Below are 14,903 nucleotides of genomic sequence, written 5' to 3'. Positions count from 1 at the left end.
AACTAACAGAGGAATACAAATATAAGAATGCAAATGTAATTCTACGCCTTTTTGTCTCAATTCACTGCAGTTGGCTTGTCCATGTTTCTTTTAAATTCTTTTGAAAAAGTGTATTTACAATTACACTGCAAGGTGCCTGGTGATGAAGAATTGATGGATTAACATTGGTAGACCTAAGAATGGCCACAAGGGGGTTGTGTCTCCAGTCCAATATCTATAAAGTGTGGTGCCTGTAGGATGTCCAGTAGTAATTCAAGTCAGTAGCCAATTTGGAGGAGTCATTGATCAGGTTGTCTCTTGAAACATTCAAGACCAGAATATTTCTGATCTATATCTCTATATAAATGATTTATATCCCTGTATAAATAGAATTAGAATGAAATGAATCCTCTTAAAACAAAGTACATTTTATATTGGGAATAACTGTTTTGATGTTTACCCCTTAGAGATGGTGATTCAGGACAGAAAATAAGCAGATGGTCCAAAACAGATTCCAAGTAAAACCGCAGCGGGTGGAAGAGTTTGACTCCGGTCTCCCACAGAACATAAAATGACGCTAGACGTTATATACTTCTGATCACACTGTTCCCTTAGCCCACCACATGGAGAGAAGCCATCCCCCTTTCTCCTCTCAACAAGGACCATTTAATTGATCACTTTCCAATACACAAGACTGGGAAGGCTGATACTGCATGTCTTTCTCTCTGGTCTTGTGTGTAGTATTTATGTTGGCCAGCATGAATCAATCTCCAGCTGGATATGCAGAAGAGATACACTGTGAATCCTTTTCCATTTGTGGCTTGCATGTGAATTGTAGATACGCACTCACTTACTGTAGGTGCTCACTCACTTACTGTAGGTGCTCACTCACTTACTGTAGGTGCTCACTCACTTACTGTAGGTGCTCACTCACTTATAGCCCTGACATCCCATCAGACTGGATGAAAGACTAATTGGATCTCACACAATCACAGCGTAAACTCATGTGGACAGATGCAGGGATGTAGGTTCTACAACACACCCTAGTGACCACTGATATGGAAAGTCTACAGTGGGGTCCGAAATTACTGACAGCCTTGATAAAGATGGGCAAAAATGACTGTTTAAAAGAAATCATTCAAATACTGAGTGATACCCTCAAAAATATTTGGGATTATATAATTCTATACTAATACAATTGCGCAGAGAAAGAGATTTTGTTTAACCTTTAACCTCTAAATTATTGTTAATCTAACTGCACTGTCCAATTTACAGTAGCTATTACAGTGAAATAATACCATTCTATTGTTTGAGGAGAGTGCACAATCATGAACTTGAAAATGTATGAATAAACCAATTAGTCACATTTGGGCAGTCTTGATACAACATTTTGAATAGCTATGCAATAGATCATTGGATCAGTCTAAAACTTTGCATATACACTGCTACCATCGAGTGGTCAAAGTCTAAATTGTGCCTGAATAATTCATTATGGCCTTTCTTTTGCATTTCAAAGATGATGGTAAAAAAAAAATTAAATGTTCTTTCTTTTATCGTTTACCAGATCTAATGTGTTATATTCTCCTACATTAATTTCACATTTCCACAAAATTCAAAGTGTTTCCTTTCAAATGGTATCAAGAATATGCATATCCTTGCTTCAGGGGGGGGGGGGGGGGGGGGGACAGATCCTTAAGAGGTTTTAACAAGTGATATATTGTTTTTCTCAAAAAGGTAGGGGTCAAAATTATTGACACCCCTAAAGATTCTTATAAAATAAAGTAGTCAAAAGTTTAGTATTTCGTCCCATATCCCCACGCAATGACTACATCAAGATTGTGACTCAAACTTGTTGGATGCATTTGCAGTTCATTTTGGTTGTATTTCAAATGATTTTGTGCTCAATAGAAATACATGCTAAATAATATAGTGTGTTATTTTGAAGTCATTTTCATTGTAAATAAGAATAGAATTTGTTACTAAACCCTTCTACATAAATGTGAATGCTACTATGATAAGGAATAATCCGGAATGAATCTCGAATAATGATGAGTGAGAAGATTACAAGGGTCAAAGATCATACCCCCTAAAACACGAAGAGACACAAACACAGGCACAGACACATGCATACACACACACAATAACATACACACACATACTCATGGATTTTGTGTTGTGGATATGTGGTAGTAGAGTAGTGGCCGGAGGGAACACAATTGTGTTGTGAAATCTGTTGCGAAGTACTGTAACATTTTAAAATTGTATAAACTGCTTTAATTTTGCTGGACCCCAAGAAGAGTAGTCGCTGCCTTGGCGCTACTTTTTTAAATGACGCTAACGTTTTATTCATCAATCATGACAGTCAGATTATGCTATGAAGTCATGGTCAGTATAGGCTGTTGTATCTCTGTACAAGAGACTACAGCATCATTTCAACATGTGTTTTTTGTTGTTTATGATTACAGATGCTTGAAGGCATCTGGCTGATCTGAATCAAAGCATGGTAATGCAGCAGTCCAACATGTTGTTTACAATTTGAGTGTGTTACTGGAAAACTGTACTCTTTTAACATGCCCAAAAAGAGCCTGTTTTTGGCCTGAGTCAAACCCCAGGCCCGAAAACAAAAAGACACAGCTAGGAATGTATGTCTAAAACAAAAAAAAATCACTGACACTACAGGGATCCATAAATGCACAGGTGTGCTTTTGAAGTGGAATGTTGATGGGAGGAGCTCATATAGAATATGGAAAATAACATTTATTCTTCTATGGTGGAAAAACTTGCATCAAGCAAACAAGCATCTGATCTGACGTGGAAATCTGCATAGGCTACAATGCATTTCTTCATAGGCTATTGTGGGTAGGTTACTATGACACCAGAACTGCATTTGACAAACCCCTTGCCGTTGTCTGTCTTGTAGATTCAAATTCTCTGGGCCCTGGCTATCTATCTCTGTGTCTCTTTGGAGGTTTGGTTGTATCAGAGCTGTTTGTGCTGTGCATTTGACACATTCCAGTTGCCACAGTAGTGGGTTGGCAGGGCAGCGTGGGGTACACACCTCCCGCTCTCTCTCTCTCTCTCTCTCTCTCTCTCTCCCGCTCTCTCTCTCTCTCTCTCTCTCTCTCTCTCTCTCTCTCTCTCTTTATCTCTTGAGTTCATCTGGTGTGGCACATGATGAATTTCTCTGAAATGGAGCTATGCACCGTAAAATGAGGAAGATGTCTCTTTTAATGGACTCTAATGACTGTTGTTGCTAGGATAGAAGCCTTTTAGTGTGATGTACGGAAAGAGGGGCCATGATTTCAACATGTTTCGTTTCACATTGGATCCCTCTTTTGATGTTGACCATTACTTTACAATAATTGATGTCTTGTTCATGGCAGCAATTTAATCACTATCTCTCTCTCTCTCCCCGCCACCTCATTACATAAGTCTTGGGATAACAGCTTATTTTAAGTACCCCCCCCCCCCCCCCCTCTGTTGAAGTGAACCTGTAAATATTCCAATATTATGAATATGTCAAGAATCTGAAGTACTGTTTTCATTTAAATCTATGCCCTGGGTTCCACCCTGAAACCCTATCTTGGCTGTGATGGTAACAGCTGATGTGTGTCCATGTTTAGTTGTTTTTTTCTCTGTTTATTTGAGGATTTTGTTCAGGGAACTTAAGAACTGAAACAATCGATGGCAATATATTTTGCCATATCGAGTCTTAAAATCAACCCAAACACTTTATAGTGTTAGAAATAAAAGCTAAAAGGTATTTCCAGCTCTCTAAAAAAATCACACAGTGTAATTTCTCACCTCCACTGCTAGGATGGGGGCCTTTAAGTGGGATGTACAGACAGAGGGGCCATGATTTTAACACGTTTCATGGCAGCAATTGAATCTCTCTCTCGCACACACAATCTCTCTCTCTCTCTCTCTCTCTCTCTCTCTCTCTCTCTCACACACACACACACACTCGAACCCACGCTCTCTCATATACGCACGCACTCTTTCTCGCGCTCTTTCTCTCTTCACTCTCCATTCTCGCTGTCAATAACTTTTTGGGGTTTTCCACAGAAGTAAAAGAAATGTAATGTCCGATGATAAGCATCTGATGAAAAATATTAAGCATTCTGCCAGATAGAGACTACAGTGTGGCGATTGCAGACGCGTACCTTCAGTGCACTGTCCCAGTGGCGCCATCCACATGAAGTGAGCAAAGGAGAATTCGACACAGCGCTGTACTCAGAGGAGTGAGGATTACACAGTTTACTCAACGAATCAGTTGTACTATGGACAATATCGCGAATGTAAGTGTTTCACCGTGTATTTCATGTAAACTATAAATGACAATTTAGACTTCAGAAGTGAGCGCGCATGTTATCACCTGCATGACAAAGGATGAGCATTTATTTTAGGCGTATGTTTTGTACCATAACTACATTTATCATTGCCTTTTTTATTAAGCTCTCTGTTATCTATCTATCTATCTATCTATCTATCTATCTATCTATCTATCTATCTATCTATCTATCTATCTATCTATTTAGAGTAGACCTATCGAAAGTAAGGTACGTAATAGTGTGAATTCCTGATAAGATAACATTTACAATTGTTGATGGGCCTAGTGAAATGTGAAAATGAAACTGCTATATTGGCAGCATTTATAGTAACTTCATTTAATTCAAGGTTTTACTATCTCTACCGCGCCCACTTATTTAACAGTAGCAAAGCAGATCATTGAATTGCTCTCCTGCTCATAAGAAAGACTATTCCAATGAGCATTAATTGAGTCAATTCAATGCACATTGGGGGAGTTTTCTGTGAACATTCAGCGCAAGGGAAGGCATGTTCCCCCTTTCAGAATTTTCCCCATTGGCTGCATTGATGGTTGTAGTATTTACAGCATATCATCTCACCCTTTAAAGACTATCTGTATTGTGTTCAACTAATCCCCATTTCTGAACCAGTAGGAACGATCACTCTTTAACTGTTTGAGCTGCTGACCTTTAAGACTCACATATGACAATGTGGTTTGCTAAAAGCTCTGGAATTATGTACCCTGTCTTTTAGACAGTGTTTTCTTACCAAACCGCTGCAATTATCTGCGACTGCTCGCTTCCCTTGCTTTTTGTAAGCCATTTATTAAAACGTTCTAGGCCTGTAGAAGGGTATACTCTCCAGTAGTGGTGCGTGTGTAAAAACGGTGGGTAAGCCAAGCCAGAAAAAAAGACACATTGCAACCTATGTGTTGTGATAATTGTGTTGTTTGCTCTAGAACCTGTTAGTTCATAAGTCTTGCAAGTTGCCACCTTGATATACAGGCCTAAGGCAGAGACAATAAAAAGACACAGTGGCAGAATAAATTCAACCACACCTTTGTTTCATCACAAAACCGGAGAGCAACATCTGTCTGGTGGTGTCCACAAAGCATGCAGTTCCATGAAGCTTGCTGCAACCTGGTCTCAGAGCATTTTGTATTATTCTGTACATAAATCTGTGATAATACATTTAGTATGCTTTGTTTCATTTAATATGGTATGTATTAATTTGTGGATGTCCATCGCCCATTTCACATGATATGTTACGAATGACAATTCAAAATATATGTTACAAATTTGCAAAAACACAGTCGTGGCCAAACATTTTGAGAATGACACGAATATTCATTTTCACAAAGTCTGCTGCCTCAGTTTGTATGATGCCAGTTTGCATATACTCCAGAATGTTATGAAGAGTGATCAGATGAATTGCAATTAATTGCAAGTCCCTCTTTGCCATGCAAATGTATTGAATCCCCCAAAAACATTTCCACTGCATTTCAGCCCTGCCACAAAAGGACCAGCTGACATCATGTCAGTGATTCTCTCGTTAACACAGGAGTGAGTGTTGACGAGGACAAGGCTGGAGATCACTCTGTCATTCTGATTGAGTTCGAATAACAGACTGAAAGCTTCAAAAGGAGGGTGGTGCTTGGAATCATTGTTCTTCCTCTGTCAATCATGGTTAACTGCAAAGAAACACGTGCCATCATCATTGCTTTGCACAAAAAGGGCTTCACAGGGAAGGATATTGCTGCCAGTAAGATTGCACCTAAATCAACCATTTATCGGATTATCAAGAATTTCAAGGAGAGCAGTTCAATTGTCGGGAAGAAGGCTTCAGGGCGCCCAAGAAAGTCCAGCAAGCGCCAGGACCGTCTGCTAAAGTTGATTCAGCTGCGGGATCGGGGCACCACCAGTACAGAGCTTGCTCAGGAATGGCAGCAGGCAGGTGTCAGTGCATCTGCACGCACAGTGAGGCGAAGACTTTTGGAGGATGGCCTGGTGTCAAGAAGGGCAGCAAAGACGCCACTTCTCTCCAGGAAAAACATCAGCGACAGACTGATATTCTGCAAAAGGTACATGGATTGGACTGCTGAGGACTGGGTTAAAGTCATTTTCTCTGATGAATCCCCTTTCCGATTGTTTGGGGCATCCGGAAAAAAAAATGTGCGGAGATGACAAGGTGAGCGCTAGCATCAGTCCTGTGTCATGCCAACAGTAAAGCATCCTGAGACCATTCATGTGTGGGGTTGCTTCTCAGCCAAGGGAGCGGGCTCACTCACAATTTTGCCTAAGAACACAGCCATGACTAAAGAATGGTACCAACACATCCTCCGAGAGCAACTTCTCCCAACCATCCAGGAACAGTTTGGTGATGAACAATGCCTTTTCCAGCATGATGGAGCACCTTGCCATAAGGCAAAAGTGCTAACTAATTGGCTCGGGGAAAAAAACATCGATATTTTGGATCCATGGCCAGGAAACTCCCCAGACCTTAATACCATTGAGAAATCTTTTTTTTGGGGGTGCGCCAGGACCATTCACTGTTGAGCTCACTCAGTTTAGCTGAATGCTGATGGGCTATTATTGTATAATTTTCTTATCAAGAGAGGCCAAATGCTCGCTGGCTTCCCTTGCATTCAATGCTACGGGCAGCAACAATATCATACTCTTTTTGGCAAGACAGGATCAAATAGATACACATAGAGAGACAAAGGGGTGCTGTTTCGCTCATTCGGATGCTTTCTCCAGTGGGATACATTCAGCATCTTGTGAATTGAAGGACAATTTTCAAACACAGAGAGACAAACAATAAATTATTTTATTTTTTCTTTTGTCTTGGTCAATTTTGTGGGAAAGCCTGGCTTCCCTGGGCATCCATGAATACACGCCACTAATACTCTCCGAAATACCTCATATTGTTTAATCGAGTACAGCCTTTCAAACCACAGGGATAGATCAGCGGTTTTGCTCATTTTTAAATTTGTTTCCTTACCTTGAACGTGGTCTATGGACAACGAATGACTGCAATCCACAATGCAAACAATTAGCAACATGAGCATTGTGGGATTAATGTTGCAGTCACTCCTTGTCCATAGACTGGAAACAAATATCTAAATATATAAAAATGCTATCCCTTTAAAGTACAGTACCCTTCTTATACACTCAATGTGTATTGGGTTGCATGCTGGCACCACCGTACCTACTGTAGTGTACTGGACCCACTGAACGGGAGCTATGGAGGGTTTTACTGTCTCATTGACTGCATTTTCATGGCATCATATTAAATCATGTCCACACACAATGGCTGGTGGATGATCTCTTCCAGGTCAACCACTCATGAGGGTTCAGTAGCTAGTCCTCCTGCCTCTGCATGCCAGCTTGCGCGCCTGTCTCTCTGGGGCTGGGTCCTCAGTATCCAGGGTCACTGAAGGGGGAAGCGCTCGCACGTTTAATCTAGCCGAGCTAGCGCCGCGTAATTGCTCACGGTCTCACACAGGGGACGTGTGATAAGCATGGACACTTAAAGCTGCAATATGTAACTTTTTGGGCGACCCAACCAATTTCACATAGAAATGTGTTTTATAGATCTGTCATTCTCGTTGAAAGCAAGACTAAGAAGTGGTAGATATTTTCTATTTCTAGGTTTCCCGTTCTTAAGTTTCATTTTTTGCGTCTTTTACTTTAGGTTTTGTACACCAGATTTTGTACACCAATATTTGTAGTAATGGAAAATATATTTCACAGTGGTTTAGATGGTACAATGATTCTACTCTACACTATACTTGCTTGTTTAGTCACATAAACTGAAATTAGGCAAACTATTAGAATTTTAGCAACCAGGAAATGGCGGAGCCATTTCTGCACAGTGCATCTTTAATATCCTGACAGGTGAAGTGGTTATAGCCCAATAATGAGCGGGGAGCCTCAGCCGACCCAACGACAGCTTGGTCTAATTGGATATTGTTTTCCAGGTAGAGCTGGATTGCCTGCTAAGGTGATGTCATTGGACTGTAGTCTCTAATTTGCTGTGCAAGTCACTGAGGTAGACGTTTCACTGAGAATATGCCATGAAAATACTTTTGGCATGTTTTTAGCTCTCTTGTGGAAGAAGTTGGATTTTCCGTTTAATGATGATGCATTGAAACCTTTCAATCCACATGCCTACTTGGCATCCTAACTATGAGCTCATATCCCTATATTTGCTGTACCCTCATAAAGCTAACTGAAATTGACATTGCAACAATCCATCTATTCACGTCTCCTGTGCTTATTTGCGTTACATTGGTAAGGCTACCAAGCAAATGTGTGTTTATTCAAATATCAAAGGACTAGCCTCCTTATGCTCATCTGGTTGAGGTGCATGTTTGCATTATGGCAGCTGTGACCAATACCATGCCATGTTTGACATTTTTAAGTCAGATCTTTCATATTAGATAAGTTATTAGGTTTCACTTGGTTTTCAGTCTTGATGATCTTTGCTGCTGTTTCTGACATTCCTGGTTTAACACCTTGGTAGTGGTCAATTCCATTTCAGCTCGCTCACTTTAGAAAAGTCATTAAGAACTGATTCAATTAACATTGGGACATTAGGGATGTTAACGGTTAACTGTTAATCGGCCTGAAAATACATTTGACCGGTCATGCTTATCGGTTTATAGGTTCATTTGCATCATTAGTGTCATTAAATTGTATTTTAGTTAGTCGTCGTGTATCTTATTCATCACACGCGCACAACATACAGCATACATACAGAGCCTAGTTTGCGGAGAGGAATAGCCTATCACCTGCCAGACAGCACGAGAGTACCTTCTGAAAAAGATGGTACTGGAGTGAAACGTGCTTTTATAAGCCCAGTCATTGTACATTGCGCAACAAATAACTATTCTAAATGCAATCTTGTGTTAGAAACTGTTTTGATGGCCAGGATTAAAAAGAGCTACTTGTAATTCAAGCACACCTCCCATTCGCCATTCGAGTGTATAGTCAACAGTAGGCAGGCTATCCGCGCGTCACCCACCACTTTGCAACGTGAGCTTGAGGAAAGGAAAGGGGATACCTAGTCAGTTGTACAACTGAATGCATTCAACTGAAATGTGTCTTCCGCATTTTACCCAAACCCTCTGAATGAGAGGTACCTTAATCGACATCCACGTCATCGGTGCCCTGGGAACAGTGGGTTTAACTGCCTTGCTCAGGGGCAGAAGGACAGATATTTATTTACCTTGTCAGCTCGGGAATCCAATCTAGCAATCTGCAGTATAATTGTTTGAAACCTGAACGAGTTACTTTACTTCAAAGAATGAGGCATGTCTTACTTTGCTTCAAAGTAGCCTAGCGGAAATCAAACCTATAGAAACTTGGAGGCAATTATTTTATAAAGACTTCCTCATGCCATTAACCAGAATTTCTCTACTGTTCTATTGGTTTTCATATCAACTTTCTTTCATTGTCCCGAGGCACAATCCTAGCCATATTAGCAACCATCCTAGTTGTTCCTATGAGATTGATTGGTGGAGTGCTGCAGAGATGGTTGTCTTTCTGGAAGGTTCTCCCATTTCCACAGAGGAACTGTGCTCTGTCAGAGTGGTCATCGGTTTCTTGGTCACCTCCCTGACCAAGGCCCATCTTACCCGATTGCTCAGTTTGGCCTGGGGGCAAGCTCTAGAAAGTTTTGGTGGTTCCAAACTTATTCCATTTAAGAATGATGGAGGCCACTGTGATCTTGGTGACCTTCAATGCTGCAGACATTTTTTGGTACCCTTCCCCAGATCTGTGTGTGCCTCGACTCAATCATGTCTCGGCGCTCTACGGACAAGTCCTTCGACCTCATGGCTTGGTTTTTGTTTTGACATGCACTGTCAACTGTGTAGATTGATAAGGATTTTTTAAAAATCAATTTTAGAATAAGGCAGTAGTGTAACAAAATGTGGAAAAAGTCAAGGGGTCTGAATACTTTCTGAATGCACTGTATATTGTTTGTATATGCAGTGCCAGTCAAAAGTTTGGACACACCTACTCAAGGTTTTTCTTTATTTGTACTATTTTCTACATTGTAGAATAATATTGAAGACATCAAAACTATGAAATAACACATATGAATCATGTAGTAACCAAAAAAGTGTTAAAGAAATGTATTTTATATTTGAGATTCTTCAAAGTAGCCACCCTTTGCCTTGATGACAGCTTTGCACACTCTTGGCATTCTCTCAACCAGCTTCATGAGGTAGTCACCTGGAATGCATTTTAATTAACAGGTGTGCCTTGTTAAAAGTTGATTTGTGGAATTTCTTTCCTTCTTAATGCGTTTGAGCCAATCAGTTGTGTTGTGACAAGGTAGGTGTGCTATGCAGAAGATAGCCCTATTTGGTAAAAGACCAAGACCATATTATGGCAAGAACAGCTCAAATAAGCAAAGAGAAACGACAGTCCATCATTACTTTAAGACATGAAGGTCAGTCAAGCACTTGTCAGCACTTTCACACAGACATCACAGAGGGAATACAAGCCTCTGAGTGGTCTGCACTCTGTCTGCACCTGTTACCAGCACTTTGCCTAATCTGCAGGCCTTCGATTACTCAGCGCTCTGAAAACGTAAGTGCATGAGGATGAAATATCATATAGGAAGGAAGCCTTGGGGTTAGAAGAGGAAGATTTCTTCTTCTGTATTTGGAAAGTGCAGTCATAGCTCCAGGGTACTTTATCCATGAGCGCTGTACAAAATGATTTGTATTTTGAATGTGAGGGCCATTGGATTGGCATAGCAAATGGTTGGTTGAGTTTAGGTGAAAAAATGACTAAATCGAATGTACAGACAATTTCTGTAGAGTCGAGGGCTATCCTTCCTGTCAGAGGTTGTTTTTATTTAATATTCATTGGCAGGGGGAACGCTGCTTGTAAACTGGAGGATTTCCTGACTTGGAGTGGTGTTTTAAACAACAGATGGGAAAAACACACAGAACAAAACATGCCAACTTGAGTTAGTACTGCCTCAGATTCCTTGACACTTCCCAGAAACCTTTATGGTGGGCTAGGCCTCTTTCCTCCTTTTAAGCAGTAAAAAATGTGCCCTTTCTCACCCCTGTTTTAGCACAGTGAGGACAGAGGAAAGCTTGTTGGGGACTTGTTTTCTTGACCGTTAATTAAGTAATGTATGGTTAATTTGGGTACCCGTCCCGCATTTGGTAATAAAATCTCATTCTGCTTCGGAGCTTTCATGGGGATCACATAGCTTGTTACTAATACATACATACACACACACATACAAACTAGGGAGCACCATGCTCATCAACTCACAACGGAACCATAGTCTGTGTATTATGGTCATATCTCATTAGGTTTCATTCACAATACTGGTCACCAGCATTATGAGAAACAGTAAGAATTAGAGCTTTGATCTGCAATAATTTAGTTTGGTTTGACCTTTTATGACCTCATGGCAAGCTGCGTGTTTCCACCAGAAGAGTACTAATCAAGTAAAATAAACTAAGTTTGACAGAACAGGAAGTCACACAGGAACTGACAAATCCCAGCGGCACCCATACCTCCTCCACCCAGAGCCAGACCTCTCTTCATTGAAGTGATCTATTTGCACTCTGGCATTCACCTTGTAGCACTACCGCTTATTTCCTCTGGCAGGGCAGCTGTTTTTTTTGTTTAGGAAGTGTCAGTGGCATTCTTCCCCTGTGTACTCTGGGTCTGCTGCCACTTCAAGCCTGTCAACCAGCAGGCTGATAAGAGTGACTAGTTGGACTTTGGCTCTGGGACTCTGCATAAAACTTCCTGGAGGATTTCGAAGCCTGAATTCAGACTCAGAAATAAAACAGACTGTCATAAAGTGCTGGTGTTTACAAAAATCCCACAGACCTTGTTTATCTATGGCAACTTGAATGCCCCAGTGTGTCCCTGGAGGTGACTGATACTTCAGCATCCTACCTCAGAGGGAGAGGGTGATACATCAGTTGTCTTGTAGGAACCTCGAAAGGGTCGACAGGTCAGTGTGGCCACTGTTCAACACTCATTCATTCATTTCCGGTGCAACAAGCTGATTGGGCCAAATTAAGGCTCAGCCAATAAAACCCTCCGGTGGGAATTTGAGTGGAAAATGTGGCACTTTTATTGAAGTCATTAATTTCCCCTGCAGGACGCCTGCCCTGGGCATTATAGAGACCCGAAGTTGGCTCTCCAGCCGAGCGTGAAATGAGCAGCCTGCTAGGCCAGGATTAAATACCTGCTCTTTGCTTAGGGCCAAGTGAAGGTTGCTGCGGCCAACACCGTACATGGGCTGGTCTCCCCCACATCAGTCACTGGCTGTATAAGTCACAGGGGTGATGCAGGGAGCTAAGGACACTGTGTGCTGCAATGGTTTGCAGTTCAGACGTGGAGGCCAAGGCCGATGGCAGTTGACCTTGCCCTTCATCTCATGGACAGTACAGTATTTCACATCATAATGTCTGTCGAATGGGATGCTAGAGCTAGTATAGGTAGTTGACCTCCACAATGTGTCACTCAGTTTAAATTGACAGACTTTGTCATGGTATGAAAGAACAGATTGCCACCAGCCAAATACAGGTTAGCATTCAAATAAAACCAAATGTTATTTTTCACGTGCTTTGTCAACAACAGGTGTAGACTAACAGTGAAATGATTACACTGGCCCTTCCCAACAATGCAGAGAGAAAGAAAATAGAGAAATTATAGAAAAGTAATAACATGTAATAATAAATACACAATGAGTAATGATAACTTGGCAATATACATGGGGTACCAGTACCGAGGTGCAGGGGTACGAGGTAATTGAGGTAGATATTGTCATGACTGTCCTGTGAGGATCACAGGTCAGATCAGCATGGCAAGGAATGGAAATGGTTGACAATAACCAGACATTCTCTCACCCACAGAAGAGGCCCAGGGAACTGGGCCAGTTTGATAGTTCACACCCTGTTATAAATTGCAGGAGAAGGGAGCTCTTTCTCCCCCTTCAGTAAAATCCACCAGAAGAATATCTTTGTTAACAGACTTTTCCCGCCGAAACTATAACACGTTCAAATGTGGATACTGGAACAATAATTCTAACATAAAAATGTGGGGAATGGTCAGTGGTGAGCTAAATAAAACTAATGTCATGTTGTTTTTTATTGTCATTAAAAAGGTTATGAAGGAAATACTGTAACTTGAAAAGTATTTTCACAACACTAGTTGTGAAGTCTCCACCCTTAACGTTGCATATGAAATATTAAAAATGATGAAAGTATTTTAGTTAAGAAATTAATGTGATTTTAGGAGGTATAAGAGAATCTATCTCCTATAAACTGTGCATAGTAAGTAGCCACGCCTCGAGTGCGGTCGGAGAGTGTGTCAGACTGACGGAACTGTCCCATTTGGCCAGAGTGCATAAAAGGATTGCCCACAGAGAATAACATCGGACCAGGAAAGACGAGGAGTTGCTGCCCACATCTGAAGTGGTTTAAACGGTGAATCTCAGAGAACAGGAAACATGAGCTACACGTTTGAAATGGTTGGAACTTTAAATCTCAACACGAGCTGATGAAATAAATAGGAATGCACAATATATTGGAGAACATATCGAAATCGGCCAATATTAGCTGAAAATGCCAACATCAGTATCGGCCCGATGTTTAGTTTAGCGCCGATGTTAAAAACTCATGTCAAAGCTACCATGCATACCTATATAACGTGACGTAATAATGCCACATAAAATGTTGCTCTACACATGCTACACAGCATTCCTAACCTAACCCACAATGTCTGCTGTGTGGATCGAGCAGTCAACAAGTCGAGCAGTCATTTGAAAGAGTAAGACATTTTCAGTGAGACAACTCAAAGGCGAAATCCATTAAAGCCAAGATAATGGAATTCATTGCCCTTGACGATCAACCGTTCTCTTTCGTGGGTGATGTTGGCTTTCTCCAACTGGTCGAGCACTGGTACACACTACAGAGTGCGCTATTTTTCAGATGTTGCCCTAACGATTTACACAGTAATAGCGTCACTGCTATTAGCTTCATGACATACCTACTATGGAACGCTGTTTGGGTCTTTGCGCGTCAAAAAAGATACGGTAGCACTGTCAAAGCTGTACAAAAAAAGTCTGCAAAAAAGCAAACACTGGCCACGAACGATGTGTTTTACAACACCGCGTTGGTAATAAAGAATCATTTGTTTGATTACAACTTCTGGGGTAGCTAGCTTTAGCTTGGTACCTAGCTAGCACCAATACAACCAGCCTGAAAACAATGACCAGTAGAAACTGCAGTCATTTTCATTATTCTTAGCAATAATTTAGGAATCATTGTGAGTAAGTGTTATCTAGGTGTCCACTTGTTGTTCGCCTATTGAAATTGAACTTCAGTTCATGAAAATAAATAGCTAGCCAGCTACTTAACCCAGTTGCCTAAAGCTAACATTATAAGTAGCCAGCTAGCTTCATCAGTCTAGTGAGGCTCGACCAGACCGGGTTATGTGTTTTGATTTGATTTGATGATTTGACTATTGTACCTAATCCTTATTGTGGCTAGCTTCACATAAATGGGTCTGACCACCATTTATCAAATAAGAACTGTCTTATAAATTAGGGTTATTTTAGATGAT

General features: G+C 41.0%; 1 protein-coding gene across 1 annotated transcript in view; it reads left to right on the top strand.

Annotated features, from left to right (window-relative positions):
• The first annotated feature begins 3,878 nt into the window (after positions 1-3,878).
• Positions 3,879-14,903, top strand: part of LOC110507481 (G protein-coupled receptor 4) — a 42,668-nt gene continuing 31,643 nt past the window's right edge. Inside the window, exon 1 of the mRNA XM_021587498.3 lies at positions 3,879-4,277. The gene's annotated coding sequence lies outside the window, so the exon portion shown is untranslated. The remainder of the gene's footprint in view (positions 4,278-14,903) is intronic.

This window comes from Oncorhynchus mykiss, chromosome 27 (genome assembly GCF_057628025.1).
Source record: "Oncorhynchus mykiss isolate SJ-2025 chromosome 27, ASM5762802v1, whole genome shotgun sequence".
In the NCBI taxonomy this organism is placed as follows: domain Eukaryota; kingdom Metazoa; phylum Chordata; class Actinopteri; order Salmoniformes; family Salmonidae; genus Oncorhynchus; species Oncorhynchus mykiss.
Note: the sequence above shows the minus strand (reverse complement) of the source record. Positions and strands in the feature narration are given on the sequence as shown.